General features: G+C 43.7%; 1 pseudogene; it reads left to right on the top strand.

The window, feature by feature from the left end:
* The first annotated feature begins 1,238 nt into the window (after positions 1-1,238).
* Positions 1,239-13,145, top strand: LOC139369476 (lipid transferase CIDEC-like; annotated as a pseudogene).
* The last annotated feature ends 727 nt before the right edge of the window (positions 13,146-13,872 follow it).

Raw genomic sequence — 13,872 nt, 5'->3', positions numbered from 1 at the left:
TGGTGTTTTTCCTGGAGAGAAGTGGCTTCTTTGCTGCCCTTCTTGACACCAGGCCATCCTCCAAAAGTCTTCGCCTCACTCTCACACATGCCTGCTGCCATTCCTGAGCAAGCTCTGTACTGGTGGTGCCCCGATCCCACAGCTGAATCAAATTTAGGAGACGGTCCTGGAACTTGCTGGACTTTCTTAGGCACCCTGAAGCCTTCTTCACAACAATTGAACCGCTCTCCTTGAAGTTCTTGATGATCCGATAAATGGTTGATTTAGGTGCAATCTTACTCCAGCAATATCCTTGCCTGTGAAGCCCTTTTTGTGCAAAGCAATGATGATGGCACGCGTTTCCTTGCAGGTAACCATGGTTGACAGAGGAAGAACAATGATTCCAAGCACCACCCTCCTTTTGAAGCTTCCAGTGTTATTTGAACTCAATCAACATGACAGAGTGCTCTCCAGCCTTGTCCTCGTCACCACTCACACCTGTGTTAACGAGAGAATCACTGACATGATGTCAGCTGGTCCTTTTGTGGCAGGGCTAAAATGCAGTGGACATTTTTTTTTCGGGGTTCAGTTCATTTTCATGGCAAAGAGGGACTTCATCTGATCACTCTTCATAACATTCTGGAGTATATGCAAATTGCCATCATACAAACTGAGGCAGCAGACCTTGTGAAAATTAATATTTGTGTCATTCTCAAAACTTTTGGCCACGACTATAGACAGAAGATTTAATGACAGAACTTTATAGCTGTGAATGTATGATTGTTAAATGGATTTCATTAGCACCATTTTTATTTAATTGTGTGTATATAGTTAATAATTACCATACATTATTTTTGTAAAAATGTATTCCTTTTGGACAGACAGCCACGAGACTATTATAATGAAGTGTTGTCTGTGGTCGGATACATTAGGATACTGATATTTCAAGTGTCTATTGTATGTGACAAGACATATTCCGTCTGTTAGTGGGCTGTCAAGGGTTGCCTTTTCTATCCAGAAATATTGCTGTTTGGAGCTGTAATTATGGTTTACTTGTCTTTGTCAGTCATGTTTCTCTCATACAAATGTTTTAAATATTTGTAAAAAGATCCCCAGTATTGTGTTCAGTCAGTGTGATGGTAGCCTTCACTGCTGCTGATGTTGTTGTAACTGCAGTGTAAAGACTACATTGGTGAAATATTCCCTGTTCATCCCCAGGTGCTGTTAGCGGTGGATCCTGGTAGCAGTGGATCCAAAGAATGGATAATGCCATGAAGTCCCTCAGTCTCCTGTCCTCTGCTTTTCTCTCCAAGTAAGTGCCTGATGCCGCAGATGGGATAGGGCAGTGAGCAGTGCGATGGCGATTGCATCATCTGTGGACCTGTTGGGGTGGTATGCAAACTGAAGTGGGTCTAGGGTGGCGGGTAATGTGGAGGTGATATGATCTTTGACTAGACTCCTCAAAGCACCATGGTGATGGAAGTGAGGGCTACAGGGCGGTAGTCATTTAGTTCAGGTATCTTTGCCTTCTTGGGTACAGGAACAATGGTAGCCTTCTTGAAGCATCTGAGATAGGGAGCGATTTAAATATGTCCGTAAACACACCAGCCAGCTGGTCTGCACATGCTCTGATGAGGCGGCTAAGGATGACGTCTGGGCCAGCAGCCTTGCGAGGTTTAACATGTTTAAATGTTTTACTCACGTCAGCCACTGAGAAGAAGAGGGGGGTCCGCAGACTTTGTTAGCGAGCCGCAACGGTGGCACTGTATTATCCTCAAAGTGGACAAAGAAGGTGTTTAGTTTGTCTGAAAGCGTAACGTCGGCATCCATGGTGTGGCTGTTTTTGTATTCCGGGATTTCCTTTAGACCCTTCCACATCGTTCTCATGTCTGAGCCGTTGAATTGCGACTCCACCTTGTCCCTGTACCGGCATTTCGCTTGTTTGATTGCCTTGCGGAGGGAATACGTACACTGTTTATATTCAGCCATATCGCCAGATCTCTTCCCATGGTTAAATGCGGAGGATCCCGATTTATTTTTTTTTGCGAATGCTGACATCCATACACAGTTTCTGGTTAGGGTAGGTTTTAATAGTCACAGTGGTTACAACATCTCCAATGCACTTATTTATAAACTAACTCACCGAGTCAGCGTATAGATCAATATCATTCTCTGGAACATATTCCAGTGCGCGTGATCAAAACAATCTTGGAGTGTGGCTTCCGATAGGTCAGTCCAGCGTTGAATGGTTCTCGTCACTGGTACATCCTGTTTGAGTTTCTGCCTATAAGCCGGCATGAGCGTTGTGGTCGGATTTGCCGAAGGGAGGGCGGGGGAGGGCTTTGCATACATCGCGGAAGTTAGAGTAGCAGTGGTCAAGAGTATTAGCCAATACGTGTCGCAAAATCAATATGATGATAACATTGAGGTAACATTGATCTCAAATTTGCTTTGTTAAAATGCCCAGCTATAATAAATGAGGCCTCGGGGTATATAGTTTCCAGTTTACATAAAGTTGAGTGAAGTACTTGGTGTTTGCTTGAGGGGGGGGGGTGTACACAGCTGACGAGAATTCTCTTTGTTGGTAGAATGGCCGGCATTTGATTGTGAGGAATTCTAGGTTGGGTGAGCAGAAGGACTTGAGTTCCTGTGTGTTGTTATGATCACACCATGAGTTGTTAATCGTAAAGCATACACACCCGCCCTTCCTTTTCGCAGAGAGGTGTTTATCTCTTTCGTCACGATGCATGGAGAAGCCCGGTGGCTGGACCGATTCCGACAACATATCCCGAGAGAGCCATGTTTCTGTGAAACAGTGAGAGAGAGAGAGCCATGTTACAGCCTCTGATGTCTCTCTGGAAGGCAACCCTTACTCTAATTTCGTCTACCTTGTTGTCAAGAGACTGGACATTGGCTAGTAGTATACTCGTGAGCGATGTGCCCGTCTACGGAGCCTGACCAGAAGACCGCTCCGTCTGCCCCTTCTGCGGCGCCGTTGTTTTGGGTCGCCTACTGGGATCCGATCCATTATACTGGGTGGTGGTCCAAACAGAGGATCCCCTTCGGGAAAGTTGTATTCCTGGTCGTAATGTTGGTAAGTTGATGTTGCTCTTATATCCAATTGTTCTTCCCGGCTGTATGGAATAGGACTTAAGATTTCCTGGGGTAACAATGTAAGAAATAATACATAAACTAAATACTGCATAGTTTCCTAAGAACGCGAAGCGAGGCGACCATCTCTGTCGGCGCCATCTGGAACCAAACCCTTTTGGAACAGTTTTTTCGGAGTGCATTATCCTGGCGTAGCAAGCGCCATGCTTTACCAACTGAGCTACAGAGGACCACATTTAGAGAAGATCAGCATAATTTTCCAATACATTCAACAGTTTTTGACTCTGTGTGTTTGCATGTGTCTCCACCAGGTGTGTGACAGCCAGTGTGTCAGCCAGTGCCTCCATGACCCAGCAGCTCCTTGTCAGGTCTCGTCGGCCTAAGCCCTTCCTGGTCACCATCTCTGACCGCAACGTTGAAAGGGAATCATGGCTAACGGGCTACGAGACCTACTCAACAAGGTAAGGACAACAAAGGAGGAAATGTGGAAGGGATGAAAGAGAAGGAAGAGGGTGCTTGAGAACGAGTACACATTTAATAAGAGAGAAGAGTGCTAGGTGGGGAGTTTGACTGGGGCGGTACACCTGTCAAACGGTAACGCAGGTGTCCTAAGGCGAGCTCAGGGAGGACAGAAACCTCCCGTGGAGCAAGAGTGGAGTGATGGACAGTAAGGGAGGAGAAGGAAAGAGTCAGGTTACTTACTACCTCTTCCTCATAAATTTAAGCCACGGAACAATGTGACTCAGATGGTTAAAAGAATGGAGGACTGAAAGGATGGGTGAGTCAGAGACTTTTGAATGGAAGCAGAGAACTGGCAGAGAACTCATAGGCTTGTATGCTGCAGTACGTGCCAGTGGTGTAGGCAGAAATCCACTGATGGCAGGGCCAGCAAAAATGTTGGTGTGGCAAAAATTTGAGCACTCAAAATATTCATTCAATTATCATAAAAACCTACACTATACACTAATGTAGTCGATTGCACACAACAAACCATCTAACGTGATTTCACATTACAGACCAAATGGTCTTGTAAATCATTGACTCTTGCAGTTAACATGCGACTCACATAGACCTACACATAATAAACCATAGGCCTATAGATAATAGACTATGGGACTAGAACATAATGCCCTGCTATAACAGTAATAATCACAATAGGCAGCCATAGCCAATATAGACTAGAACAGTGGTCACCAACCTTTACTTAGTCGAGATCACTTTGAGTCAAAATGCAAGGGGGGTGCAATTCCCAGTCGGTCGTGGGAGATCAAGTGTGATAGGAAATTTACATTGACTGGAAATATTGTTTCATGCAGAGAGGTCTGATTTTCTCCTTGTAGGCCTACCTCTTATTATAAATAACATGGAATCAAATCTTGAGGCTAGGCTATATGATGACACTGGTAATAGACCAGTTGTTGCAATTTCACTGGACTGATGGTTATGTTTCAGCGGAGTGAGGAAGAGAGTATGAGTTGAAGTGGAGAAGCGTGTTTCATGATTTCAAAAAGTGTTGAAAAAATGATCAGCACTACAACGCTGTATTTGTCTCTGCATGTATTGAAACGGTCTTTAAGGTGAAAATCACTGATATCATTTAACTTGGCAAATATGCTAACATCCTCTTTTATGCACAGTCTCTTGAAAATGGCAATTGGACTTATTTTTGGCTATTGAGTCTTGGCTAGTTAATGGTGAGTAGCCTACACTGTGTAGCCTAGCCTACACAGCGATAGCTACTGTTTACTGCATATGGTATCTGTGCGAAGTGACACATGCCAGAACCCGCCCATTATTTTGAAATTGATTGAAGTTCAATGTTTGTTTGTTGTTTAACACTTTTTTGGGGGGTGGGGGGTAAATAATAGGCCTAAATGAAATAGTTTCCATGTACAGTACTAGATTTTATGTAAGATGGCCTTGAATGTCCTGAGGCATCTGACAGATAGCTTATTTTGTTACGTTACAGCCTTATTCTAAAATTAAATATTTTTTTCCCTCCATCTACACACAATACCCCATAATGACAAAGCAAAAACAAGTTTGTAGAAATGTTTGCAAATGTAAAAGATGTATAAAAAATAAATAACACATTTACATAAATATTCAGACCCTTTACTCAGTACTTTGTTGAAGCACATTTAGCAGCGATTACAGCCTTGATTCCTCTTGGGTATGACGCTACAAGCTTGGCACACCTGCATTTGGGGAATTTCTCCCATTCTCTGCAGATCCTCAAGCTCTGTCAGGTTGGATGGGGAGCGTCGCTGCACAGCTTTTCAGGTCTCTCCAGAGATGTTCAAGTTTGGGCTCTGGCTGGGCCACTCAAGGACATTCAGAGACTTGTAAAGCCACTCCTGCATTGTCTTGGGTGTGTGCTTAGGGTTGTTGTCCTGTTGGAAGGTGAACCTTCGTCCCAGTCTGAGGTCCTGAGTGCTCTGGAGCAGGTTTTCATCAAGGATCTCTCTGTGCTCCGTTCAACTTTGCCTCGATCCAGACTAGTCTCCCACAATCCTGTCTCTGAGCTCTACGGACAATTCCTTTGACCTCATGGCTTGGTTTTTGCTCTGACATGCACTGTCAACTGTGGGACCTTATATAGACGTGTGTTCCTTTCCAAATCATGTCCAATCAATTGAATTTACCACAGGTGGAATCTAATCAAGTTGTAGAAACATCAGTGTGATCAATGGAAAGAGGATGCACCTAAGCTCAATTTTGATTCTCATAGCAAAGGGTCTGAGTACTTATGTAAATAAGGTATTTCTGTTATGTTTAATACGTTTGCTAAAATGTCTAAAAATCTAATTTAGCTTTGTCATGATGGGGTATTGTGTGTAGATTGCTAAGAATTTATTTTATTTTTTATTTTATTTAGCATGAGGCTGTAACGTAACAATGTGGAAAAGTCAAGGGGTCTGAATACTTTCCGATGGCACTGTGTGTGTATACAGTACCAGTCAAATGTTTGGACACACCTACTCATTCCAGGGTTTTTCTTTATTTTTACTATTTTCTACATTGTGTGTAGATTATTGAGGGAAGAGAACAATTTAATAAATTATTACAATAAAGCTGTAACCTAAGAAAATGTGAAAAAGTGAAGGTCTGAATACTTTCCAAAGACACTGTACAGTATATATAACCTCTGAGCCTTCTTCCCAGAGTCCACTAGGTGGTGCCATTACACCGGGTCACCCAGGTAGAATGGAGAAGAGGCCTCACTTCTGTGTATTATCATCACATTTTATTTGTCACATTCACCGAATACAACTGGTGTAGACATTACCGTGAAATGCTTGCTTACAAGCCCTTCCCAACGATGCAAAGTTTAAAAATAAAGTGACACAAGGAATAAAATAAAATACCCAAGAATGGAGATCTATACAGGGAGTACTAATACCAGGTCAATGGGTAGAGGTACAAGGTATCTGAGGTAGATGTGTATATGAAGGAAAGGTAAAGTGACTAGGCATCAGGATGAATAATAGTAGTCAAATAAAGAACAGAGTAGCGGCAGAAAATAAAAGTGTGTGTGTTTAATATTTTGTCAGTATGCTCGTGCGTCTGCAGTGAATGTGTGTGGGAGTGTCAATGTTTTTTAGTTTTTTTTTTCACCTTTATTTAACCAGGTAGGCCAGTTGAGAACAAGTTATCATTTACAACTGCGACCTGGCCAAGATAAAGCAAAGTAGTGCGACACAAACAACACAGAGTTACACATGGGATAAACAAACGTACAGTCAATAACACAATAGAAAAATCTATATACAGTGTGTGCAAATGTCGTAAGGTAAGGCAATAAATAGGCCATATTGGCGAAATAATTACAGTTTAGCATTTACACTGGAGTGATAAATGTGCAGATGATGATGAGCAAATAGAGATACTGGGGTGCAAAAGAGCAAAAATAAATAACAATATAGGGATGAGGTAGTTGGGTGGGCTATTTACAGACGGGCTATGTACAGGTGCAATGATCGGTAAGCTGCTCTGACAGCTGATGCTTAGTTAGTGAGGGAGATATGAGTCTCCAGCTTCAGTGATTTTTACAATTTGTTCCAGTCATTGGCAGCAGAGAACTTGAAGGAAAGGCGGCCGAAGGTGGAGTTGGCTTTGGGGGTGACCAGTGAAATATACCTGCTGGAGCGTGTGCTTCTGGTGGGTGTTGTTATGGTGACCAGTGAGCTGAGATAAGGTGGGGCTTTACCTAGCAAAGACTTATAGATGACCTGGAGCCAGTGGGTTTGGTGACGAATATGAAGCGAGGGCCAGCCAATGAGAGCATACAGGTCGCAGTGGTGGGTAGTATATGGGGCTTTGGTGACAAAACGGATGGCACTGTGATAGACTACATCCAATTTGCTGAGTAGAGTGTTGGAGGCTATTTTGTAAATTACATCGCCGAAGTCAAGGATCGGTAGGATGGTCAGTTTTACAAGGGTATGTTTAGCAGCGTGAGTGAAGGATGCTTTATTGCGAAATAGGAAGCGGATTCTGGATTTAATTTTTGATTGGAGATGCTTAATGTGAATTTGGAAGGAGAGTTAACAGTCTAACCAGACACCTAGGTATTTGTTTTTGTCCACATATTCTAAGTCAGAACCTTCGAGAGTAGTGATGCTAGTCGGGCGGGCGGGTGCAGGCAGCGATTGGTTGAAAAGCATGCATTTAGTTTTACTAGCATTTAAGACCAATCCGAGGCCATGGAAGGAGTGTTGTATGGCATTGAAGCTTGTCTGGAGGTTTGTTAACACAGTGTCCAAAGAAGGGCCAGAAGTATACAGAATGGTATCGTCTGCGTAGAGGGGGATCAGAGAATCACCAGCAGCAAGAGCGACATCATTGATATGTACAGAGAAAAGAGTCGGCCCAAGAATTGAACCCTGCGGCACCCCCATAGAGACTGCCAACAGGCCCTCCGATTTGACACACTGAACAATGAGAAGTAGTTGGTGAACCAGGCGAGGCAGTCAATTGAGAAACCAAGGCTGTTGAGTTTGCCGGTAAGAATGCGATGATTGACAGAGTCGAAAGCCTTGTCCAGGTCGATGAAGATGATTCCATAGTATTGTATTTTATTGATGGCGGTTTGTAGTGTGTGTATATCTGTGGCGGTTGGCACCATTTTGAGATTAGATAGGACATTTTTTATTATATGGCCTTATTTATATTACAGCATATTGGATGACTGTCATTTAAATTCCATTCATCCAGCTCAATGTAACATTGATCATTATAAAATTCCTTCTCACATCTACGCACTCTCCTCCACTTACCTTTTCCCTTCGCTTATGGACTTCAGTGCACAACACAACAGCTGTCTGTGACCAGACGAGAAAAAATCATTTCCAAGCCAATCCTTCATACCATAACCACTAACCACTACACACAGCCTACATCGTTGTCAATTTCACCATATGGGCTAACGTCATAGTCAACATTGCTACTAGAACTAAGGCGCTAGTAAACCGCTACAATTACGCAGTGCAGTTTAGTAGTTACACCCGGTGGCAATAAATTCATTAAAACCAAAAGCTTACCTTGGGTTCCTGTGATAGCTGTAGCCAGCTAGCTAACATAAATGGCATTCCTCTCTGTTTGAGCTGGGTGTTTTGAGTAGGCTAGCTGCATTAGTTTGTTAGCTGTGAACATGTGAAAAATATAACTAGCTCACCCTCTCTCTCTCTCTCTCTCTCTCTCTCTCTCTCTCTCTCTCTCTCTCTCTCTCTCTCTCTGCTGCTTCTCCTTAATTTTTGAATTAATTTGTTCAAAACTGTCCCAACTGTTTTTCACTCTCTTAGACTCAACTACTGCTTATGCTTTCAGTACTAGATTCATTCTCTGACCCTTTGATTGAGTGGACAACATGTCAGTTCATGCTGCAAGAGCTCTGATAGGATGGAGGATGTCCTCCGGAAGTCATCATAATTACTGTGCAAGTCTATGTGCAAGTCTATGGAAGAGGGTGAGAACCATGATTCTCTGAGCCTGTTGGTCAGAGAGGTCTGAATACTTATGTAAATAAGGTATTTCTGTTTATTTTTCACCTGTTTTTGCTTTGGCATTATGGGGTATTATGTGTAGATTGCTGAGGATATATATAAAAAAATATCTCAGAATAAGGCTGTAACGTAACAAAATGTGGAAAAAGTAAATGGGTCTGAACACTTTCCGAATGCACTGTAGGACAATTTTAAGTCTCCCCGCGTTAGTCTCCACCCACCAGAAATGCTGCATCTGGGTGAGCAGTTTGTTGTTTGTTTATGGCCCCATACAGTTCGTTGATCTACAGAGTGGTCTTGGCTTGTGGAGGGATGTATGCAGACGTGATGAGAACTGTCTTGGTAGATAAAAGGGTCTGCAGTTTACCATGAGGTATTCTAGATCAGATTATCTTTACACCAGTTGTTATTTATGAAAAAACACACTCCACCTTGAGAATTTCCTTTAGAATTTCCCGACGCCGCAGTCCGATCCTGCCACGGCATGGAAAATCTGCCATTACTATGTGCATAGCAGCCGCAGCATAAGCATTATCATCCAGACACATTTCAGTAAGACCTATCAATGCTGATGTGTTCTCAGATGAAGATGCAGTTGTATAACCAGTCGTTTAGATAAGATGGAACAAAAGAGAGAATCTACTCCCATATTCCATATCAGAAATGATTCCGTTCAGATAAATGCAAAAGCATTCTTATTCTGGGCGAAGAGTTGAGGGAAATTGTCTGACATACTCACCTGTCAGTTTATTAGGTACACCACCCCGTTCACGAAAATGGATCGCTCCTGCAGACAGTGAGTCTCGTGGCCATGACTTGCTGTATAAAGCATGCAGACAGGCACCAAGGCATTGTTACTGTTATATTGAATGTTAGAATGCGCGAAACTAGTAACCTATGCGACTTGAGCTTGGTATGTTTGTCGGTGCCAGGCGCGCCGGATCCAGTGTCTCAGAAACAGTCAGAAAAAGCCTGGCTTTTCACACACAACAGTTTCTAGGGTTTACCAAGAATGGCGAGATAAACTAAAAACATCCAGTCAGCTCAGTCCTGTGGGCAAAACCGTTCTTTGATGAGAGGTCGAAGGAAAATGTCACGAATTGTGCAAGCTAACAGGCGGGCCACAAACAGACAAATAACGGCGAAGATCCTTGTCATGGATGGGCTATTGCAGTAAACACTGGGTTCCATTCCCGTCAGCTAAAAACAATAAGAAGTGGCTCAAGTAGGCATGTAATCATCAACACTGGACAATTGAGGAGTGGAAAAACATTGCTTGGTCTGACGAATCCCAGGGGTGTCAAAAACAAAAGTAACAGTCAGTATCTGGTGTGGCCACCAGCTGCATTAAGTACTGCAGTGCATTTCCTCCTCATGGACTGCACCAGAATTGCCAGTTCTTGCTGTGAGATGTTACCCCACTCTACCACCAAGGCACCTGCAAGTTCTCAGACATTTCTGGGGGGAATGGCCCTAGCCCTCACCCTCCGATCCAACAGGTCCCAGACGTAGTCAATGGGATTGAGATCCGGGCTCTTCGTTGGCCATGGCAAACACTGACATTCCTGTCTTGCAGGAAATCAAGCACAGAACGAGCAGTATGGCTGGTGGCATTGTCATGCTGGAGGGTAATGTAAGCATGAGGCTGCAGGAAGGGTCCAACATGAGGGAGGAGGATGTCTTCCCTGTAACGCACAGCGTTGAGATTGCCTGCATTGACAACAAGCTCAGTCCGATGATGCTGTGACACACCGCCCCAGACCATGACAGACCCTCCACCTCCAAATCGATCCTGTTGCGGAGTAAAGGCCTTGGTGTAATGCTCATTCCTTCGACGATAAACGCAAATCCGACCATCACCCCTGGTGAGACCAAACCGAAACTCGTCAGTGAAGAGCACTTTTTGCCAGTCCTGTCTGGTCCAGCGAAGGTGGGTTTGTGCCCATAGGCGACGTTGTTGCCAGTGATGTCTGGTGAGGACCTGCCTTATAACAGGCCTACAAGCCCTCAGTCAAGCCTCTCTCAGCCTATTGTGGACAGTCTGAACACTGATGGAGGGATTATGCGTTCCTGGTGTAACTCGGGCAGTCGTCATCCTGTACCTGTCCCGCAGGTGTGATGTTCGGATGTACAGATTCTGTGCAGGTGTTGTTACATGTGGTCTGCCACTGCGAGGACGATCAGCGGTCCATCCTGTCTCCCTGTAGCGCTGTGTTAGGCATCTCACAGTACGGACATTGCAATTTATTGCCATGGCCACATCTGCAGTCCTCATGCCTCCGTGCAGCATGCCTAATGTATGTTCACGCAGATGAGCAGGGACCCTGGGCATCTTTCTTTATGTGTTTTTCAGACTCAGTAGAAAGGTCTCGTTAGTGTCCTAAGTTTTCATAACTGTGACCTTAGTTGCCTACCGTCTGTAAGCTGTTAGTGTCTTAATGACCGTTCCACAGGTGCATGTTCATGAATTGTTTATGGTTCATTGAACAAGCATGGGAAACCGTGTTTAAACCCTTTACAATGAAGATCTGTGAAGTTCTTTGGATTTTTACGAATTATCTTTGAAAGACAGGGTCCTGAAAAACGGACCTTTCTTTTTTTGCTGAGTTTAGATGGGTGTAACTAATAAACTGGCTAGTCAGTGTATATGATAAATCATAAACCCCTCATTTAGTTACCTCTACAATTGTGGGTATAATAAAAGCATAATTTGAGCAAGAGTTGAGTGGTGTTTGTTTATCCAAAGCAGGTAATTTTCATATTCATTAAATGATGAGCTGCCACCTGAATGGCATCACCCTGTGTGTTTACTTGGCTCCTGTCATGCTGAGCGTCTCTCATTAACATAATGCCATTTAATCTCCCGTTGTCCATCCACCGTTCAGAATGAATTAATCTGTATTCTAATGCTCGTTATGTTCTTTTGCAGATGACTGAAGCCCTTTGGTGGAGGGGTGTGTGCATGGGGGATCTAACTAGTCTTGCATTCATTTATCTTAGTTTGACAGCCAGTATAAGAGGTTATCAATGCAGTTTTCCTTCACACTCAATTTGAGTTTCCCATCGAAAATAAGCTGTTGGAGACCAGACTTAATTCCTGGGGGAAATTTATTTGCTTTTGTTTCTCTTTCTCTCCCCATCTCAATATTTCTGCTCCCAGAACACTCTTTGCAGAATGTGAAATGAGCTCAAACCCCAAGCAAGGAAAGATGTGGCTAAAATAACCTTTGACCTGTACAAGAACAACCCTCAGGATTTCTTTGGCTGTCTGAATGTGAAGGCCACCCTTTATGGCATCTATTCTGTGTCCTACGATGTGCGCTGCTACGCTGCCAAGAAGATGCTGAAAGTGAGTGATCTGTAAGTGTGTGTCACTGTCTGTTTATGTGTGTACACAGAGGTGTGGCGGTTAGACGTAGGAGGAGGTTATTGATATGTTCAGATTAATTTTGGAGGATTATGTCATCCATACTGAGCGCTGCCGATTTTCGGTTTTAGCTGAGCGGTTGTGACAGCAAGGATTTAAATTGTGCAAAATCGACAAATAATGTTTTCTAGGCTCCTTTATTTTCTGCTTGTATTGTTCTCTATAAAAAGTCAGTGGAAAGAGAATGGAAGTTTTATCTAAACTAGGAGAGATCAAGGAGATGCGGGTTCCATCCCTGTACCGTTAATCACACTGTGATTCCCATCTGTCTGACTCTGGAGGCCACTAATTTGTTGGTTTTTCTCCATTTGCCTTACTATATGCTTATGTCTATCGGTTTGCCCCTCACCTGTTTGATCACTGATCTACAGTCCAGGTATTAGTGTCTGTCTGTCTTGCATCTGTTTCCCTGTTCCTGTAGGGAGGCTCTGAGATGGACCCTGTTCTCCATGCAGGCCACAGGCCATGTCCTTCTGGGCTGCTCCTGCTACATCGAGCAGCTCCTGTACGAGGATGACCGGGCAGACAGGGGCCTGCCACCACTGCCACAGGAAGGCGAGGTCAAACAACAACAGAGCATCCTGATGGCAAGACTGTTGTTTGACCTATTCCAATACTATTAACTTGCATCCTTCCCTTCTCCCTAATAATCCCCATCTAAGTTGATTGTGCAGGTGAAATAGAAAGTTCCACCACATAGCTTGTCCAGTCATGGCAGATTAGTGGTCATTTCATGGAAGGGAGAAAGGCAGAAAGGATGGATTTTCAGGATATTCAAACAGGGAATTGACTGTGCTAAAAAAAAATGGGTACACAGTGTTGCATCAGTCTGATGATGTCATGGTTACTGCGGCTGTGGTTAGGTCACTCCTCTAGATTGACTTTTGGGATAGGAAATGCTATGTTGTCCCACACTATGTAAATACCTGGCTGCAGTCACTTGTGCTTTGTTACATATGTTTGTGTATATGGCTTGCAACACCCCACAAGAAAATGCTTACTTTTCTATTGCAGTGACTGCTTCTGGACTATACTTTCAACTGATATTCATATTAATAAGCAAAAATAAATCATATGATTATCAACCTTTTTGAGTGACTATATTCCCCATTCAACATAGATATGTGTGCATGCACACACAATCCCACCTGGCTCCACAGTGTTGGAGGTCATTATGGATGACATGTCTGACTGGCTCAAGGCACACTAATTGGCATAAGGTATGGTTGTCTCACCCACACTGCTCTAATTGTCCCCCAGCCTGTCCTGTCCTGCCAGCTGGAGCCCATCCTTCTTTGGCCTGCCAGGGGGTGGGAGAGGGCCAGGGAATGGCACCCAGCTGTAGGGGGC

The sequence above is a fragment of the Oncorhynchus clarkii genome, chromosome 17 (assembly GCF_045791955.1).
Source record: "Oncorhynchus clarkii lewisi isolate Uvic-CL-2024 chromosome 17, UVic_Ocla_1.0, whole genome shotgun sequence".
Classification (NCBI taxonomy): Eukaryota; Metazoa; Chordata; class Actinopteri; order Salmoniformes; family Salmonidae; genus Oncorhynchus; species Oncorhynchus clarkii.
Note: the sequence above shows the minus strand (reverse complement) of the source record. Positions and strands in the feature narration are given on the sequence as shown.